The sequence below is a fragment of the Galleria mellonella genome, unplaced genomic scaffold (genome assembly GCF_026898425.1).
Source record: "Galleria mellonella isolate WM207_F2 unplaced genomic scaffold, CSIRO_AGI_GalMel_v1 utg121, whole genome shotgun sequence".
NCBI lineage: Eukaryota > Metazoa > Arthropoda > Insecta > Lepidoptera > Pyralidae > Galleria > Galleria mellonella.
In genome coordinates this window covers 986,632-1,007,172 of record NW_026441983.1, presented here as the reverse complement: position 1 = coordinate 1,007,172, position 20,541 = coordinate 986,632, and the positions used below count along the sequence as shown (strand labels likewise).

The window sequence follows — 20,541 nt, the reverse complement described above, 5'->3', positions numbered from 1 at the left end:
TATTTAGTAAAATGTTTTTTTTTATATTTTATTTTTTGTTTTTTGAACATATTTATTTATTTATTTTGCTTTATAAATTATATTTTTAAGGTATCAGGAGGCTATAGGTGACTCCACATTACTACTTTCTAACGGATAAACTATCACAGTTTGATTACTGTTACTCTGTAATCTATATCACCAGAGACTTTGTACAAAAGTCAATTGCTTGGGTACCTCTGTCCCATTCGTGTTTCAACCGTGAAGCAGCTGTGTTTGCATAGCTTTGTTTCGGTTTGAAGGGTGGGATATGGCGTGAATTTACTGGGTACAGAGAAATAACACCTGAGTCCTCAGGAATGACAACGCATGGGAGGTATCATGGGGGAAACAGTATACTCTGTTATGTGCATGGTACTGCTCATGTCTATAGACGACGGTTACCACTTTCCATCAGGTGGGCTGTCAGCTTGTTTACCATTTTTTAGTTGTATAAAAAAAAGCTCTGCTTAGTTTAAAACTAGATGGCGGTTTCCAATTCTCGTATGTCCAATGGTGCTCATTAGCAGACAATGCCAAGGTTCGCGACATGGGACAATAGAGGTCAATGACCACTGTGACGGCGAAAGTCCATTGTCCGTGGAGTGATCTTTAATGAGTCGCAGTTGGGGCGACTTTTACGGGCCGCTAGTTATAGCGCGCGGCTTCACTTGACCAGAACACAAAATAACATAAAACATGGAATTGTCATCGCACAATGAAATTCGAAATGCTAGGCCGCCTGGTCACCGTGAGTGGGCCTCCTGTTTTTTTTATCCCCGCTTGCGTCGTCGGTATATGCTAGTGAGGCACCAGGGAACTATGATAGATGAAGATGGAAAGTAGATAAATTAGTGACAATTCCCACAAGAATTAACCACGATGTTTGTCAAGAGAAACCGCGTGGAGGTCGACCTGATAGGGTAAATTGCTGACAATCCTTTTACCATTTTCTCTCTTATTAGGAGGCCAATGTCCAGCAGTGGGACGTATGCGCGTTGTTACGGTAACAGGATGGTAGTGCAAAGTACCAGGACAACATAAATGCATAAGAACATCGTATGAATTTGATACTTGTTCGTTTCTTGAACAGAAGAATTCGTACGCCAATTACAATATGACGAAACTTTATCTAGTTACCGCACGATGACACCATCACTCTAAATAAATTTCTATGCCAAACCGCATGGCCATTATACGATAGCAATAGACAATATATATATGTTATTATAATAATACCCTTAGGAAGAAATTGTAAATAAATGAGTAATAATACAAAGTAAGTACCAGGACAACATGAATGCAAGGCGTTAAGAATTTAATACGATATGGGGGACAACTTCAAAAACTAGAGATCAATGACTCTTGTGTCTAAACCCGTCATCCTTCGAATTTTAAAATGATTTACATCATCAAATCTATGGCCGTTAGATGTATCTAGACCTAGTACCTAATCCATAAATAACAGACGCATATCTATGGTACAGTACAGTTGCGAATATTAACACTGCACTTAACCGACTATTAAAAAAAGTTATGTACGTTTTTTTTAATGGGTGAAAATGGTATGATAACATCATGGTATCACCCATTAAAAAAAATACGTACATAACTGGGGAGAAAGGGATTGTTAGTAATGGAGATTGAGAATCCCATTGCTAGCAATATACCCAACCAGGTCGACCTCCTCGCGGTCCCCCCTGGAAACTATCATGATTAATTCCTGATGAATACATCATGATGGGCTAACTGTTTCATTCTCATCTATCACCCTTCACTAGTGCTCCACCAGCCTATCCAGTTAGCGCAGGCGGGGTTACCATACCATTTTCTTAAAACAAAAAATAAAATGGATACCGATCCGATATCTATATACTGGGTTCCTCTGGACACTGATGGCGGGAAAAAGGTCATCAGACATTCCGATATCGCCCGTACCGGTCGGATATCTGTTTTCGAATATGTTAAAAGTCTGTGTTATCCAATACTTTTTTGTAAAACACTTTTAACATATACGTTACATACGGCCCACCTGATGGTAGGTGGTTACCGTAGCCTATGAACACCTGCAATACCAGGGGTATTACGCGCGCGTTGCCGACCCTGAAGAAACCTCTTTACCTCCCTTTTGAAGAACCCCATGCTGTCTCTTCATAGTCTCTTGGGAAAAGCTCGGCAGGGAGCTCATTCCATAACCTGAGTGTTCGTGGAAAAAAAACATCTCTGAAACCGCGTTGTACGCGACCATTTAGGCTGTAAGGTATGAGGGTGAACTCCCTGTCGATGGCGAGCCGTACGATGGTAGAAAGTGGCCGTAGGCATCATATTGAATAATTCCTCTGAGCACAATCCGTTGTATCAGCGATTATTCGACCAATTTTTTTTTTTATTTTATTTTATTTTTTTTATATAGATATTGTAACTAAAATATATAAATATTGCTGTATATTGGATACTTTTAACACACACTAAACTAAAACTGTAGTAGAGAAAGAACGATTATTCGCCTCGTTTAATATTTAACTTTACAAGGAAACGCTCTCCGTATATATGCAGTTTAACACTGCATTCTTGTCAAGTTAAAAATGTAGCATTCTAAAACAAAATTTATACACGTTTATATCCGTCTGAGTGTACACATTTATCTTTTTTTTTTTCACCAAAGAGAGCAAGTCACGACACTCGCCCAACCGGTCCGACGAAATCCTGCGCCGGGCGAGATGGACGCACGTTAGAGAGGGATGCAAGGCGTATCGGTAACGGACGGATTTGTGATATTGGCCGTTTTTGTGGGGGGAACGATTCATGCTTCCAAATTGAAACAGTCTTAGAATTTAAAAGTTAATTTGGAACTCCAAATTCGTAACTCATTTGTGAGCCAACCGTGTACACCGATAGCGCAGGCAGGGTCACCATTCCGTTATCACCCATTAAAACAGAAAAAAGACCTTAAGTTCATTTAGCTCGACTTTTACGACACTTACGAGAACAGAAGAGCTACGAGAAGGCCCATTCTATCCCGGGACCACACTGCAACAAACATATATTATATGACGTAAGATCTACCCTAAACAAGATAGGTTTTAAACAAAAATTGCGCACCTATTTCTTAGAAAAATCACATTTCCTTTACGCTTCTCCTGCTAGTTACTCTGAGTCATAGATCGCTATTTGCCCTTCTATTGAAGTTGTATTATTTTTTCCGTTTTATATAGTAATATTTTATGTATTTATTTATTTAATATATTATGTGTATGTTTATATTATTTCATGCTTTAAATTTTTCTCCATTCAAAAATACACCGCCTACTTATTTCTCTGTTCGCCCAATCGTCTGGTAGAGAACACCGTCCGGTGTTAAGTCCGCCATATGTACATAGAATTACACTGTGCTATTAAAGTTTAAATAAATAAATATGTAACCTAATAATTATGAAATATAATATAAAAAATAATAGACTCAGAGCTACACATAATATATGTGACATATTGTATGTCATGTAACTTTAAATACATATCACGGTATATACGTACTAATGCAGCGGCCTATCTTATCGTACTGTCTTATCAAAACAGATAGGTACTATTTACTGTACAAACATACTGCTATATTATCAATTATTAATATAACAACCATATATGTGATATATCTATCTTTGTGAAAAACAAAATCTAATAAAAATTAACTCTATTTATTTATTTATTTACACTTTATTGCACCAAGTAAAAAGAGAAATAACAAATACAGTAAATATTAATGAGAAGTGATACAAAAGGCGGCCTTATCGCTAAGCAAGGTAGAGGACAGCAAGAGGAAGCTGGGTAGAGGACATATTATCATAATAAATATATATATATATATATATATATATATATATATATATATATATATATATATATTTGTTAATATAATTCACTTGGGGGGAAAGGTATTGCTAGTAATGGGGTCAAATAGCCCTATTGCTAGTAATATACCCCGTCAGGTTGACCTCCACGTGGCTCCCCCTGGAAACCATCGTGACTAATTCTAATTTAATTCGTCAGGATGGGCTAACTGACCTACTTTCATCTTCATCTGTCATCCCTCACTAGTGCCCCGCCGGTGTATACCGATAGCGCGGACGGGGTTACCATATCACAATCACTCATTAAAAAAAATATATATAATTCACTTATAATCGTATTTTCTTTTATTGTTCACAACTCAGGTTACATGTATATTTCTATAACTAACAACGCAACTTTTAAAATATTTGTACTTCAGTGTTATTTAATTCATTATAATTGTTACTTCACTTTCTCGCCACTGTATAACTATTTATTTATTTTATTTAACTCTTTATTGCACCATAAATAAAAATATACAATGACAAGTGAATAATTCAAGTGAAATACAGTGACATAAATACAGATTGAAATATACACATGAAGGTACAAAAGGCGGTGTTATCGTTAGGGCGATCTCTTACAGACAACCTATGTTAAAGTGAATGCTGTGAATACCTATAATAGGCGTATGAATTAATATAGTATTATATTTAATGTATGTTATACCTATATGTTATAATGCAATATGCTGTCGGTGTTTCTTTAAATAAATAAAAACATACAAAATAATATACAGGTGAATGACTCGAAAACGTGTTGAATGGATATACAGTGCTTAATTAAAAAAAATCAATAAAATAAATGGGTTGCAGGTAACCTTATATTATATACATAGAGTATCGAGCCTTAAAAACGGGTTAACTTTTTAGTTTTTTTTTTATACAACTTAGAATAGCAAACAAGCTGACGGCCCACCTGATGGAAAATAGCAACGGTCGACTATAGACATGAGCAGTACTATGGACATAACAGAGTATACTGTTTCGCCCATGATACCTCCCCACGCGTTGCCATTCCTGAGGACTCAGGTGTTATTCCTCTGTACCCTGTAAATTCACGCCATATCCCACCCTTCAAACCGAAACACAGCCATGCAAACACAACTGCTTCACGGTAGAAACACGAATGGGACAGAGGTACCCAAGCAATCCACTTTCGTACAAAGTGTCCCTCTGGTGAAGTTTGTCAGCTAATTGTCAAATTAATTGATTCATTTTTTTTTTTATCAGTATTAGAATACTTCCGCCTCCAATGTATCTTTACGTATCTATATTTAATTGTTTAATAAATAAAATGAGTGTTTACGCATTAAAAAGATGCAGAAATTATAAAACAAAACAAATATAGAAGTTATAAAGGAATCGCTCGTAACTATTTGTCACGTGAAGTTGTATGAAAAAGTTGAGCCGCTTCTCTCGAAGCATTTGTATGGAGACACTCTATCTATATAATCTAAGGAGGTAACAAACATAAAAAAAAAATACAACCGAATTGAAGAACACTTTTTTTTTAAATCGATCGAAAAATTAACTTCGTCTTTTGATAGATCGATAGATAGATAGATAATTTATTTACATTACTTACAGCACACAAAAAGTAAAAGAGATAAAAGAATGAAAATAAAAAAGCAACAAAACAAAAAAAAAAAACAAAAAGCAAAATATATAAACTAACAATCTCCTTTCTTTCCCTTCCTTCACGCGTGTGCCATAGTAACACAAAATGGTCACAACTCAGTTTATTGCTTCGCCCTTAAAAGAACAAAGCACTGATATTCTGTTGTGGCCAAGAGTCAGCCGCGAAATTCCTTATTAAAAATAATATTAAAAAGAAATATAAATAAAATGCATTGTGTGTGTCCATTACATTCGCCTCCATTTGATATTATATTCTAAATAAATAAATAAATAACAGATACCATTAGGTGAAGGGTAGTCGGAGATCACTTTCTGTCACATTCAGGTATTCGGGCAATAAATATTTCCGCTACGTACCTATTCTTTTTTTCTACGGTTGATAATGGAATGGCAACCCCACCCGTGCTATCGGTATACACTGGCGGGGTACCAGGGACACATGATAGGTGAGGATGAAGCAGGTCAGTTAGCCCATCGTGACGAATTCAACGAGAATTGTTCACGATGGTTTCCAGGGGGAACCGCGCGGAGGTCGACCTAATAGGGCATATTGCTAGCAATGGGGCTGTCAAACTGCATTGCTAACAATCCCTTTCCCCCCGCTACGTATCTATTAGGTATGCCAATTTTTTGTTTATTAATAAAAAAAAATTAAACTGTTTTTTAAAAATGTCTTTAGTTCTAGACAATCTCTTTAATGAAATATGTGATCTGAAGGGATCAATACACTGTCGAACGGTTACAAATCACTGTCGCAGTGACATGCGGGTCAATACTATGGTATTGTTAATCATCAAGTCATTATCATGGGGTCGGCGACCTATCGAGCCACTATCCTTGTCACTTCCTATTAAAAATGATTACGTTCTCCCTTGGGAAGAGGCGGCGACTTCGTCTTGCTAGATAAGCTTCGAAAAGTTATTAGTTTTTTTTTTTTTTTTCAATGCGTGATAATGAAATGGTAACCCCGCCTGCGCTAACGGTATACGCTATAATATATATATACTAGCTGACCCCGTAAACGTTGTTTTACCACTTATTGCGAAATATAAAAATCGCGATTAAAATACTGGGGTTGATCGTAAAATGATGAAAATTTAAAATTTTATGTATTTTTCAATGCTAAATTATAATAAAGTAAAAATAAAAGAAATTGTCAAAAAAATAGAAAAAATAAAAATTTTGGGGTGGGTCACCCTTATCATTGAGGGGTATGAAAAATAGATGTTGGCCGATTCTCAGACCTACCCGATATGCACACAAAATTTCATAAATATCGGTAAAGCCGTTTCGGAGGAGTTTGGTAACAAACACCGCGACACGAGAATTTTATATATTAGATGTATATATAATACGAGGTTTGTCCGGAAAGTACGTATAAAAGTTTTTTAAAAATTTTATTTTACAATTATTCAGGTAAATCAATTTTATCCCCTTCAAAGTACTCCCCCTGTGACATAATGCACTTGTGCCAACGCCGTTTCCACTGTGAGAAGGCTCCTTGAAAGTCCTCTGGTTGTAGGTTTCTCAGCTGCCCCGTCGTAGCTTTTTTTATCTCATTTATGTCCCCCAAATGCCGCCCCCGAAGTACCAATTTGGTTTTTGGGAACAAGAAGAAGTCACACGGGGCCAAATCCGGCGAATAGGGGGGGTGTTCGGTCACCGTAATGGAATTTTTACTCAAAAACTCACGGACAACAAGAGAGGTGTGGGCAGGGGCATTGTCGTGGTGAAGAATCCAACGCCCCTCTCGCGCCAATTCTGGACGAACTCGTGCCACACGAGCTTTGAGGCGTCTGAGCACATCGACGTAGAATTTTCCATCAACTGTCTGGCCTGGAGGGACGAATTCTTGATGAACAATCCTCCGAACATCGAACTCTTTCTCGGCCCTCTCTGAATCTTTTTAGCCACTTGTGGACGGTTGGTTCCTTCACAGCATCATCCCCATAAACTGTTCTGAGATCGGCAAAAATTTCACGGCCATTCTTGCCGAGTTTCGAGAGAAACTTGATTACGACGCGCTGCTCTTCAACGGAAGCGGGCTCCATGCCGACGGGGTTTCGTTAAGAGGTAACTTCACAGATGGCGTGACAAGCCAGTTCGCACCGCACGGCGGTCAGACCAGAACTGAAGCATTGTTAGGGACATAAGGAAGGGGTCCTGCGCTTACCTGGCCTCCCCACTCCTCTTTCTCGCATTCCAGAACACTTTTATACGAACTTTCCGGACAGACCTCGTATTACAATAGTGCTCAACCTACCCTTTGTCTTTTTCCCAATGTCCTCTAACCAAACGTTGTCTGGAAGAGATTGCTCAGCAATAAGGCCGCCTTTTGTATCACTTCTCATTAATATTTACTGTATATTTATTATTTTATAAATGATGCAATAAAATGAAAATAAAAAAAAAAAATAAACAAGCAAATCCTTTTTTTTTATAACATATACTATAATACATTTTTTAACGTTTTCCGCTATTAACTTTCTTGTACAATACTACCATACCTACTTGTACAACAATTAGTCCATCACCCTGATGTTGTCTTGTAAAGATCGCTCCCATTTATTCATTAAGACCGGCTCACTGTACTCATACAACTGTATCGTTGCATTTATTAATTGTCTTGCTTTTTTTTTTATACAACTTAGAATGGCAAACAAGCTGACGGCCCACCTGATGGAAAGTGGTAACCGTCGCCTATAGACATGAGCAGTACCGTGCACATAACAGAGTATACTGTTTCGCCCACGATACCCCCCATGCGTTGCCATTCCTGAGGACTCAGATGTTATTCCTCTGTACCCAGTAAATTCACGCGATATCCCACCCTTCAAACCGAAACACAGCCATGCAAACACAACTGCTTCACGGTAGAAACACGAATGGGACAGAGGTACCCAAGCAATCGACTTTTGTACAAAGTCTCCCTCTGGTAAAATTGGTTGCTTATTCCCTACATTCATGTACTTTTATTATTTACATATGTAGGTATATAGAGCTGTTTTTATTGCATTATATATTCAATTTTTTACTCGGTATTATTTAGTTTATCTTTAACTGTACAGTTATTACCCTTGTACATTCAACAGTTTTCTTTCAGCTTCTCAAAGGTTGACTGTAAGAGATCCCTTTATGGGACAAGTACGCCATTGTATATTAAATCATTTATCAGTGCTTAATTTGAATCTTGTACAATAAAGATTTTACAATACAATAAAGTGTACTCATTACTTCGTTTCAATGCCATTCCACCTAGAAGTAGTGGCGAATCATGCGTCGTGTTCCCTGCGTACCCCCGATGTGGGAGTTGCTATTTTTAGCTAGTTCAATGCCGGAAGCGAACGATGTAAGTAAAAGAATGGTTAGTAAACACCCAAAATATTATATGCATAATATTCTATGCTTACCAGAGAGAGACTTTGTAAAGTCGTTTGCTTGGGTACCTCTGTCACATTCGTGTTTCTACCGTGAAGCAGTTGTGTTTGCATGGCTGTGTTTCGGTTTGAACGGTGGGATATGGCAGTGAATTTACCGGGTACAGAGGAATAACATCTGAGTCCTCAGGAATGGCAACGCATGGGGGGTATCATGGGCGAAACAGTATACTCTGTTATGTGCATGGTACTGCTCATGTCTATAGGCGACGGTTACCACTTTCCATCAGCTGGGCCGTCAGCTTGTTCGCCATTCTAAGTTGCATAAAAAAAAACTAATTCTAATAAAATAAAAGTTACAGTATAAAATTCCTATATCTAATTATAATAAATCTTTTAAAACCAAAGTCTAACTGCAGTTGCTAACACGCCTGCCAAATGTGGTAACTACTAGCAAAACTTCCCTGTATGGGGATACGGGGAGAGAGGAATTGTTAGTAATGGAGTTTGATAGCCCCATTGCTAGCCAAACATCCAAACAGGTCGACCTCCACACGGTTCCCACTGGAAACCATAGTAGTTAAATCTTGTTCAATTGGTCACTATGGGCCAACTAATTCACGTTCATCCACACCTATCATCCTTCACTGGTGCCCCGCCGGTGTATACCGATAGCGCGGGTGGGGTTACTATTTCATTATCACCCATAAAAAAATATATTTATTTTAATACATATTTGTAGGATAGGATGTCAGAATGTTTTCTCCTCTTGATAGGCTATCAAGCGGCACATAAGTACATACAATATCTTATCTTCACGTCGACTCACAAATATAGATACTGAAAACAGTATGTCCAAGGTGCGTCCTATATATATATATATATATATATATATATATATATATATATATATATATATATATATATATATATATATATATATATATATATATATAACATACAGTAACAACAAGTTAATAACAATGTTAGCAAAGCCGAGTCAGCTAGTATATATATATACTAGCTGACTCGGCAAACGTTGTTTTACCATATACATTATTTCTAGAACTATACATGAAAATTTATCGTACTACAATTATTATATTCGATTGTCATCTTGCAACCCTATTGCGGAATATAAAAATCGCAATTAAACAACAGAAGTTGATCGTAAAACAGTGAAAATTTGAGGTTGTATGTATTTTTCAATGCTAAATCATAATAAAATAAAAACAAAAAATTTTGTCAAAAAATAATAAAAAAAAAAAAAAATTTAGAGGTAGGTCACGCTTATTATTGAGGGGTATGAAAAATAAATGTTGGCCGATTCTCAGACCTACCCGATACGCACACAAAATTTCATAAAAATCGGTAAAGCCGTTTCGGAGGAGTTTGGTAACAAACACCGTGACACGAGAATTTTATATATTAGATATAACATATATCAAATAAAAGAGTCTTCGAATCAATTATATTTAAACAAAATTGGAAAGATAGAATGATTTTAATCTTTTCTTGAAGGAACTGCCAGACGGGCTGTTCTGAATACCCACGAGAAATCTATTCCACAGCTGTGCAGCAAGAAATACAAACGAATCGCCCATAAAATGGGTTTTAGAGCTGGGAAGCTTGGAACATATGGAGATAACGAACTAGAAGTGAAGATGGAGGCTCTGACCTGTTACGAAGTAAGGATTTTTAAATACATTCATAAATGATATAAATCAGCCATCTACTGTCCACTGCTGGACATAGGCCTGACCAAACGGGGAGTTCCGCCAGTAGTTTCCACGCTTAGGCGGGTCAGCAACCGCAGTTTTTTTTTTGATGTGTGAAAATGGTAAGGTAACCCAAAGTATGGGAACCGCGAGGACGTCGACCTGGTTGGGTATATTGCTAGCAGCAATGGGATTATCAGTCTCCATTACTAACAATCCTTTTCCCCCCAGAAAGGTATATTGCCAGCAAACGAAGAGTACCCCAGCCTTATTACTATCTTTTCCCCCATTTAATGATTTTAAATGATGAATGCTAGCCATTGCATTATCAAAAATCATCCATTTTTGATAATGCAATGGCTAGCAACATACCCTGTGAAGTCCACCTTCTCGCGATCCCCGATCTGAAAATCATCGTGCTTGATTCCCGGTGAATTCGTTAGAATGGATCGACTAATTCGACTACATACTCACCTGTCATAATTCCCTGGTACCACAAGGGAAGGGAAAATGGTACGTTAATCGCCATTGCTAGCAATATACTCTGATAGGTCGACCTACCCCTGGAAACCATAGAGATTAATACAGAGAGAGAGGGGGAGAGGGAACGAGAGAGGGGGGAGGAGAGAGAGGGAGGGAGGAGGGCGAGAGAGAGAGAGAGAGAGAGAGAGAGAGAGAGAGAGAGATTAATTCTTATTGATTTCGTTACGATGGGCCAACTATACTAACTGACTTATTCCTCACCTATCATGTTTACCTGGTACCCCGCCAGCAAATATCATTAGCACTTTTTCATTCATTTAAAAAATAAGACATCCGGCAACTGGGCATCATAAACTATTATAAATACACCCAGTCGATAACTTAGGTTAACTTAAATTGTCTCAATTGAGAATCGAACTCAGTGCCTTACCGTCTCGCCTTACCAAACCGGCATGGTGGTCGTTTCAATTATTGAATCTCCATTCGTGTTATTGTAACGGCGCGGTGATTTAACTCTGGCGGGTTATAGGTTAGTAGGGGCACCACACGTTTCCTTTTAGGTGCGGATTTTCTATTCCTATAATTTTTACGTGACCGCTAAAAATCAATCGAAAACAAAAAAAAAGCTGTTTTACAGGATACCTTCTGAAGAGTGTACTCAAGAACTGCATGAACTAAATCCTCCTTCAAACTTTTTTTTTCCTTTTATACCACTGAGGCGGCAAACAAGCATATGGCCCACCTGATGGTAAGATGGGTCAACCCATTCCAGGTCTACCTTTCGGCATTGGATGACCAAAAAGGGCGAGTCTCCACCCCTACACCGTAAACATACCATTTATAAGCACGAAGCGCTTAGCGTCTTCCTTCATCATGCGTACGACCAAGAATTCTCTCCAAATAAGATGGAAAACATAAGCAGGTTGCTGTACCAATTGCAGGCAAATGGAAATAGGTTTTTCATAAACCAGCGAGCTTCATCTTGGACCACATCATCGCTGTCCATCAGACGAGACCGTGATCAATAACGGGACCCTTCAATAGTAAAAAACGAAGGCTCTAATCCTTACGTAACATTCGATATGTCCACATTTCGTCAATCACCAGAGGGAGACTTCGTACAAAAGTCGTTTGCTTGGGTACCTCTGTCACATTCGTGTTCTACCGTAAAGCAGTTGTGTTTTATAGCTGTGTTTTGGTTTGAAGGGTGGAATATGGCGTGAATTTACAGGGTACAGTCCTCTGTACCCTGTTATTCCTATAACACTCGAGTCCTCGGGAATGACAACGCATGAGGGGGTATCATGGGCGAAACGGTATACTCTATTCTGTCCATGGTACTGCTCATGCCTATAGACGACGGTTACCACTTGCGATCAGGTGGGCCGTCAGCTTGTTTGCCATTCATCTAAGTTGCATAAAAAGGAAAAAGACAATCATATTACAATCCAACGTGACATCACCGCTGAGTCAAGAACGTTAATAACATCAGCTTACTAAAGTCTGGCAACGTCGCAATTATTTGTCAATTTAAAAAAAAAACAATTTGACAATGTTACTCAATAATTACTTTAAATTATTTACAAGCGTGTTATAGTAGATACCTATCAAGCAATTACGACACAACCTCAACGGCGGACGGATCGTACCACCTAGCATGACGCAAAAAGATACGCTACCGAAAAAGACACCTGCGTCCAGTCAGCATTTCAATTCCCACATCAAAAATACCCATTTGCTTTATGTTTGATTCGATATGACTTCACTTACGGATCACACATCGATCTGAACACACTTATTATTGTAATAATTAATTTTAGAATTTAGGATCTTAAGGAATTTTGTAAAAAAAAAAAAAAAGAATTATATTTGTACAGTAAGTAATTTTAAAACAAGAATACCGATTTTAGTTAGATAAGTCTTGTATTTGATTACATTTTAGAATTAAATTTAGTTATATTTATAAAATTGGTTTTTTTTTTGGATCTTCCGCCAGCGACTTCAATAACTAGCGAACTAAAACATCGATTACAGAGTGAAAGAAACAAAAATAAAATATATACACTTTTTATTTCAGCTATTTCAACTTGTCATTTCTTTTAGTTTTTTTTTCTAAGATGGCAGAACTTTTTTCTTTAATAGGTGATAATGGTATGGTAACCCCGTCTGCGCTATTGGTATACACTGGCGGGGCACCAGTGAGGGATGACAGATGAAGATGAAAGTAGGTCAGTTAGCCCATCATGACGAATTCAACTAGAATTAGTCACGATGGTTTCTAGGGGGAACCACGTGGAGGTCGACCTGACAGGGTATATTGCTAGTAATAGGGCTATTTGACCCCATTACTAACAATCCCTTTCCCCCAGATGGCAGAACTTAAGAGCTCCGCGAATACATAGACTGTACCCGTATATTTGTATAGATATGGTCACCCTATTGTCGAACTGTCTCGTCAACTGGACGTAAAATTAATAATACGCTACGCTTGTCTAGTTCAAATGTAGAGATGTTGGGGGGCGAGGGGGGGGGGGTCGACGATAAATAGTCAACGATTAGGCACGGACCATACACTTCATGTACTTAATACAAATGTGAATAATAATAGAAAGGTACGACGGACCACGTAACAAAGCCGCCACTGTACCCTACAGACATGAACAGTACCGTGGACGACACAGGATATACTATGACGACAAGGTTAAGATGGGGGGGAGGGATTGTTAGTAATGGGTACCCCCCATCAGTCAAAATGATAGCAATATACTCGTGGAAACTCTCTCGGTTCATTCGTGGCGAATTGATCACGATAAGCCAAATAAATAATAAAAATAACACATCCTCACCTATCATGTTTCCCTGGTACCTCGCCAGCGTATACCGTTAGCGCAGGCGGGGTTACCATTCCATATCATCTATTAAAAAAAAACTTGACCAATTAAGTCTTACTTAGTCACCTCTAACGATAGCCAAGGGAAAGAAAGGAGTTGCCTATAAGCCATGGTCCCGGCATAGAATGCTATGCTGGGACCATACGTCTATCTGGAAGCCCAGTGCGAGATTATAATAAGATTATCATAATACATGCACGGGGTGCGCGATTAAGTAATGATACCGTTATGCAAATCCAGACTGCAGTTAAGTGCATTCGTGGATCGCCGTATCCACGACCGGTCACAGTAATGGCCGCCACGCAGTTGAAGCTATAATATTTATTTAAACTTTAACGCACAGTAAAATTCTATGTCCATATGGCGGACTTAACACCGGACGGCGTTCTCTACCAGTCAACCGTTGGACGAAGAGAGAAATGGTGGTGCATTATTATTTTTTACTGTGTGCTTTGCACTTCCTCTACTGCGAGATTAATTAAGATAATACAGTGTTTGATAGAAATAGTACATTACTGCAGCGGTCAGCAACTGAGGCATTGAGGCACTGAACGTACAAACGTGGGCCGAGGCGCAGCCGAGGCACACATGCGTGATTCCATCAATGCCTAGTTGTGGCCAAGGTTTGTATAGTACTTTTCTCAAACAATGCGCGGAAATCAAAAACACAATTTTACTTTTTAAGTTCAATGACGAATAACGAACAATAATAATTTTTCACGCGCCATAATGGTCCTTTGTTTTTTTTTTCAATAAACAGCTTTCTATTTGCAAGCCAGTTCGAAATTTAAATAAAACCTTTTATTAGTTACCTCCTTGGTAGCCATGTTTCGAAGTAAAATGTCATTCCATTTTTAAATTACAATTTAAATTTGTCCAGTAGTATATTTGAGATAAATGTACTTTTTTTTATGAAATACTACATTAACAAGCAGCCCGCCCCAGCTTCGCACGCAAATGCTAAAAAATTTATTTATTTACATCACATTAGAAACATCTAAATTTCTCAGTGTTCCTCTACAATATTATGCATGTATTATACATATAAACCTTCCTCTTGAATCGCTCTATCTATTAAAGAAAACACGCTTTAAAATCCGTTGCGTAGTTTTAAATATTTAAGCATACATAGGGACGGACAGACAGCGACAGCGACTTTGTTTTATAATATGTAGTGAAAAATATATGATAAAAAAATGGCCATATCTTGGTCCGTTTGGTGGGCAGAGCACTTTAAAGTGGCACAACCGGTTACACGGCGCGAAATGATCATACTTTGAACTTTTATATTTGCGCAATTCTCCGTCTCACGGTTACCTTTTGTACATTCTAAAAATCGACGTGAGGTTAAATATATATAAACTTTTAACTTTAAGTTGTAACAGATTTTACAAAGGGGTTTTTTTTTAATGGATGATAATGGTATGGTAACCCCGCCCGCGCTATCGGTATACACAGGCGGGGCACCAGTGAAGGATGATAGGTGAGGATGAAGCAGGTCAGTTAGCCCATCGTGACGAATTCAACAAGAATTGTTCACGATGGTTTCCAGAGGGAACCACGCGGAGGTCGACCTAATAGGGCATATTGCTAGCAATAGGGCTGTCAAACTCCATTGCTAGCAATCCCTTTCCCACCAAAATTACAAAGGGCGTTAGTAATGAAAGAAACTTTATTTTACAGAAATAATACGATTACACCCACACAGGGGTCAAAAAACAATTATTAATAATTATAATAAAGAAACTACACACAAATTATTTATACAAGATTATAAAAAGAATATAAAATAAAAAAAAAAAACAATTTGTATCCTAACAGTTTCATCCAAAATGAGTTTGCGTGTGTGTGTGTGTGTGTGTGTGTGTGTGTGTGTGTGTGTGTGTGTGTGTGTGTGTGTGTGTGTGTGTGTGTGTGTGTGAGTGTGTGTGTGTGTGTGTGTGAGTGTGTGTGTGTGTGTGTGTGAGTGTGTATATGTGTGTGTGCGTCGCAACGTCTGCAAAATGAGGTCCGTGCTCAGCATTACGCTGTAGTGTCAGGGACACTACAGCAAAATCAGCATTTTGATTCGATAACGCGAACTACCAGTCCCACTGCCGGGAACATACCCTGTCAGGTCAACTTCCAGATGGTCCCCCTGGAAACCCCTGGAAATCAGCCAGTCAATTTTCATTTCGGAACGAAGTCAACATGTTTTGTATTAGCAAATCCGATGATAGCTAGAAAAAAATACTTATTAGCGATTCAATGATGCATCGAAAGCGATAGCTGTAGGTACAATGACACGTGACATCATTTGGAATTGATCCAACGTGATGCATGCACGGTTCGCGGAAAGCGACGCTGTGTCCACAGCACAACTGTACAGTACAGCTACAGCGTCATTTATTATGAAACAAACAGAACGAAATGTGGACATGGAGGTGAATGGGAAAGACAAGCACGCCCTCTAGACGAGTGGCAAGCGAATTCGTCTATAGAATCGACATTGCTAACGAGTCCGTGAGACAGAATGAGTTTTTTTTTTGTAGCTATTGATATTTCCTTCAATATTGTAGAACATACTTTTGTTCTATCACCAATAGTTTCCGCAGCGCACGCGACCAAAGATATTTTATAACATTTTTATTACACCTCGAGTTACGTTACTAAAGTTTTAGTAAGGATCCCCTAATGTTTTCTAACAATAAATATAGCCTATGTTACTCAGGGTGAATGTAGCTTTCTAATGGTGAGAGAATTTTTGAAATTGGCATAGTAGTTTTTGTGTTTATTCATTACAAACATACATACATACAAAAATACAAATCTTTCATCTTTTTTATATTAGTGTAATGAAAACGAACTTCCAAGCTGCACCACAGCACTCGCTGTATTCAAGCCAAATGTTTCGTCTATAATTATTGAAAAACAAACCAAGGTCTCTTTTAGGACACTTATCAATTTACTCGACTGCACGGTAGCAATGTAGGCGATTAAAAAAAAGAGAGACATGCGTTAATAGCACTTGTGCTGACGTGGGTTCCGTACAGAATACTTTTTTTTTTATATACAACTTAGAATGGCAAACAAGCTGACGGCCCACCTGATGGAAAGTGGTAATCGTCGCCTATAAACATGAGCAGTACCGTGGACATAATAGACTATACTGTTTCGCCCATGATACCCCCCGTGCGTTGCCATTCCTGAGAACTCAGGTGTTAATCCTCTATATCCAATAAATTCACGCCATATCCAAAACCATATTTAAACCGAAACACAGCCATGCAAACAACTGCTTCACGGTTGAAACACGAATGGGACAGATGTAACCAAGCAATCGACTTTTGTACAAAGTCTCCCTCTGGTAAATTTTTTTATTAACGAATAGGGTAACCCAGTTAGGTCGGGGGGAAAGGGATTGCTAGTAGTCGAGTCTAATTGACCCGTTGCTAGCAATACACTCTTATTTAGGTCCACAACGACGTGGTTCTCCCTCGAAAGCGTATGGCATTCTCTACCAGCTAACCATTAGGTGGGAACAGAAAGCGTATGAAGGGCAGATGTGGTGAAGATAAATATGTTTTGCAATGAAAATCTCCCTCACCAAAGGGAGACTTTGTACAAAAGTCGTTTGCTTGGCCACCTCTGTTCCATTCGTGTTTCAACCGTGAAGCAGTTGTGTTTGCATGGCGGTATTTCGGTTTGAACGGTAGGATATGGCGTGAATTTACACGGTACAGAGGAATAACACCTGAGTTCTCAGGAATGGCAACGCATGGGGGGTATCATGGGCGAAACAGTACACTCTGTTATGTCCACGGTACTGTTCATGTCTATAGGCGACGGTTACCACTTTCCATCAGGTGGGCCGTCAGCTTGTTAGCCATTCTAAGTTGTATATAAAAAAAAATACGGAACCCTAATAAGAGATAACCTTAGAATTATAACGTAATGATACGTTATCATTGATAACGTAATATTTTTTTATTTATACGCTTCAAGGTGCGGTAGGTATATAGTTACATAATTAACTCTCTTATTAGTATTTCCCTGGGCAGCAAAGCAGACGGCCCGCCTGATGGAAAGTTGTAACCGTCGCATATACACATGAGCAGTACCATGCACGTAACAGAGTGTACTGCAATATTTATATATTATATTGTATTTTTTTTGATGGGTGAAAACAATATGGTAACCCCGCCTGTGCTAACGGGATACGCTGGCGGAGCACCAGTGAAAGGCGATAGATGAGAATGAAAACAGGCCAGTTAGCACATCATGATGAATTCATTGGGAATTAACCATGATAGTTTTCAAAGAGAACCGCGAGGAGGTTCTGATCTGGTTGGGTATATTGTAGCAATGGGATTATATTTTACATTAAAAAACAATCTTCGCAATCTATGGTTTTTCATAATAAAATTATGTCTTACGGTACTTTGTCTTGTTTGCTGCCTCGAGTAGTTTAAAATTAAAAAAAAAAGTCTACTCTCTTGTAAATATATGGGTAAATTCAATTTCAACCGAGAATTCAACAAATCCAGTTTAGTTTGGGCAGATTTTGGAAAACTTTGCCACATACTCAGGACCAAAATACTTCAATATTACTGTAAATGTTTGACCAGGTTGTCTGTAAGAGATTGCTTTTAGCGATAAGGCCGCCTCTTGTATACACACATTCTGTATAAATACTCCTTGTATACATCTCTACTGTTCTTAGCGATAAGGCCGCTTTTTTGTATATGCACATTCTGTATAAACACTTCTTGTATACATCTCTATTATATGCAATAAAGAGTTTACGACCTACAGACTCAAAACATGGACCTACAGAGTTGGCCTTACGCAAAAATTTTAAGTCACACAGCAAACTATGCTAAGGGATGGAGTTTTTTGCATAATACAATCTGAAATGTGGCTATCCACTGAAGAATCAAAGAAGAAAGCGCCGCGGCACAGTGGTTGAGAATCACTGCCTTAGACTATTTCGAAAATGAAAAAAGTGTTGTCCTCCTCTCTCCTACTTGCTGTGCCCAACAGGGTCCATAATTGAAATGTTATCTACTAATTATATTATGGAATGCAATAAGAAATAAATAAATAAATAAATATTTTTTTAAAAAAATAATTGATCTGACCATAATGGATCAATCAAATCTTTCCACATACTTGAATCCTTACACCATTGCATAATATACTTATATGTACAGTCATTATATTAATATATTTTCCTTAATTAATTTGTATCTATAATAAGTTTACTATTGTAATCTTATGGAGGGAACAATAAAGGGTATCTATCTATCTATATATATTCAAGTATAAAAAAGTCATATTTGGACTTTATTATGAAAATTGATACCAACTTAGGTAGTAAGTTTTTTTTTTTAATTTAATTAATTAAACAACAATAACAGACTGAGGTGACAAAGGTAGGTTTACGCAGGAAGATGCACTTTTCTAAATAAATAAACATTTGCATATTTACCGCTAAAATCACTGTCAATGTCACATGTCAATTTGAATAATATATTTTTAATTAAAAATTGAGCCATCAGGCAAAGGTATTTTAAATAATATGCATAAATAGTAAAACGACTTTCAAGATTTGAATCAGTTAAAAATCACTATCTGACTCAATCAAAGACATACGAATCTGTATCGGCTATCAGGCACCAATTTAGTTTCATGTAGTGTAGTTAGTTATCAAGCGTACGAGTGAAAAAGCGCATTGAATCACGAATAGACTATCTGATAACGGTCAATCAGATTCGGTCGGGTTATACAGCCATCCGCCCGGTGACATCATCCTTTATATTGACTTGATAAATAATATCTAGGCAATTGATCGCAGTCACGCCCAAAATAACGATACATATGACTAAATAACATGTTAATTGTAATAATTTAACCATTATTCGATTAACAAAATAAAAAAAATACACATTTCCGAAACGAGAACATTTATTGCTCATCACGTATCGAGAACGTTAAAAATTATCCTATAAGAAGGCATTTAAACCCGGCGTCTAAGCTCCGATAATATGTCTGAGAAAAAAAAAAAAAACGGCGACCCCATTTGGTTATAGAAGAATCAGATCAGACAGACACACCCTAAATGTACAAAGCTAATATAGTTTCTCACGCTTGGATGACCGCATTCTAACTGGAAACGTAAACATAATAATACAAAAGAAAGCTGATTGCATGCAATACGTACCGGCAGACTGTTCCGAGAGGTGATAATGTCGAATATTTCTCAGTCACTTCACAAAACCACTTCTCACTAACAGAAGCCAAGTAACTAACACTAAGCACGGGAATGACGTAACATTATTTAGAATTACACGCACAGACCGTTTTTAATTATATTTTAATGCACTAGCACCACATACATTACGGGGAAACGCGTTTATTTCAATATTTCGTTCGTAAAAAAGAATATAGTCCGCACGCCACACGAGTAGATCGATGTCGACGCGAGTTTCGTTTTTTCACCGCGGCGTCGCTGCTAACGACTATCACGTTTTGTAGGCCAGATGGCGCT

The 20,541-nt window shown here is 37.9% G+C and overlaps 2 protein-coding genes across 8 annotated transcripts in view; both read right to left on the bottom strand.

Moving 5' to 3' along the window:
* The window catches only part of LOC113516565 (protein hu-li tai shao), a 97,515-nt gene extending 77,008 nt beyond the window's left edge, over positions 1–20,507 (bottom strand). For 4 of the 7 annotated variants that reach the window (XM_026900986.3, XM_052899102.1, XM_026900988.3 and 1 more), the window contains exon 1: positions 20,215–20,507. The gene's annotated coding sequence lies outside the window, so the exon portion shown is untranslated. The remainder of the gene's footprint in view (positions 1–20,214) is intronic. The other 3 variants (XM_026900990.3, XM_026900991.3, XM_026900987.3) reach the window with 1 other exon arrangement.
* Positions 1–20,541, bottom strand: part of LOC113509324 (U4/U6 small nuclear ribonucleoprotein Prp4) — a 251,128-nt gene that overhangs the window by 68,405 nt on the left and 162,182 nt on the right. The gene's annotated exons all lie outside the window — the stretch shown is intronic.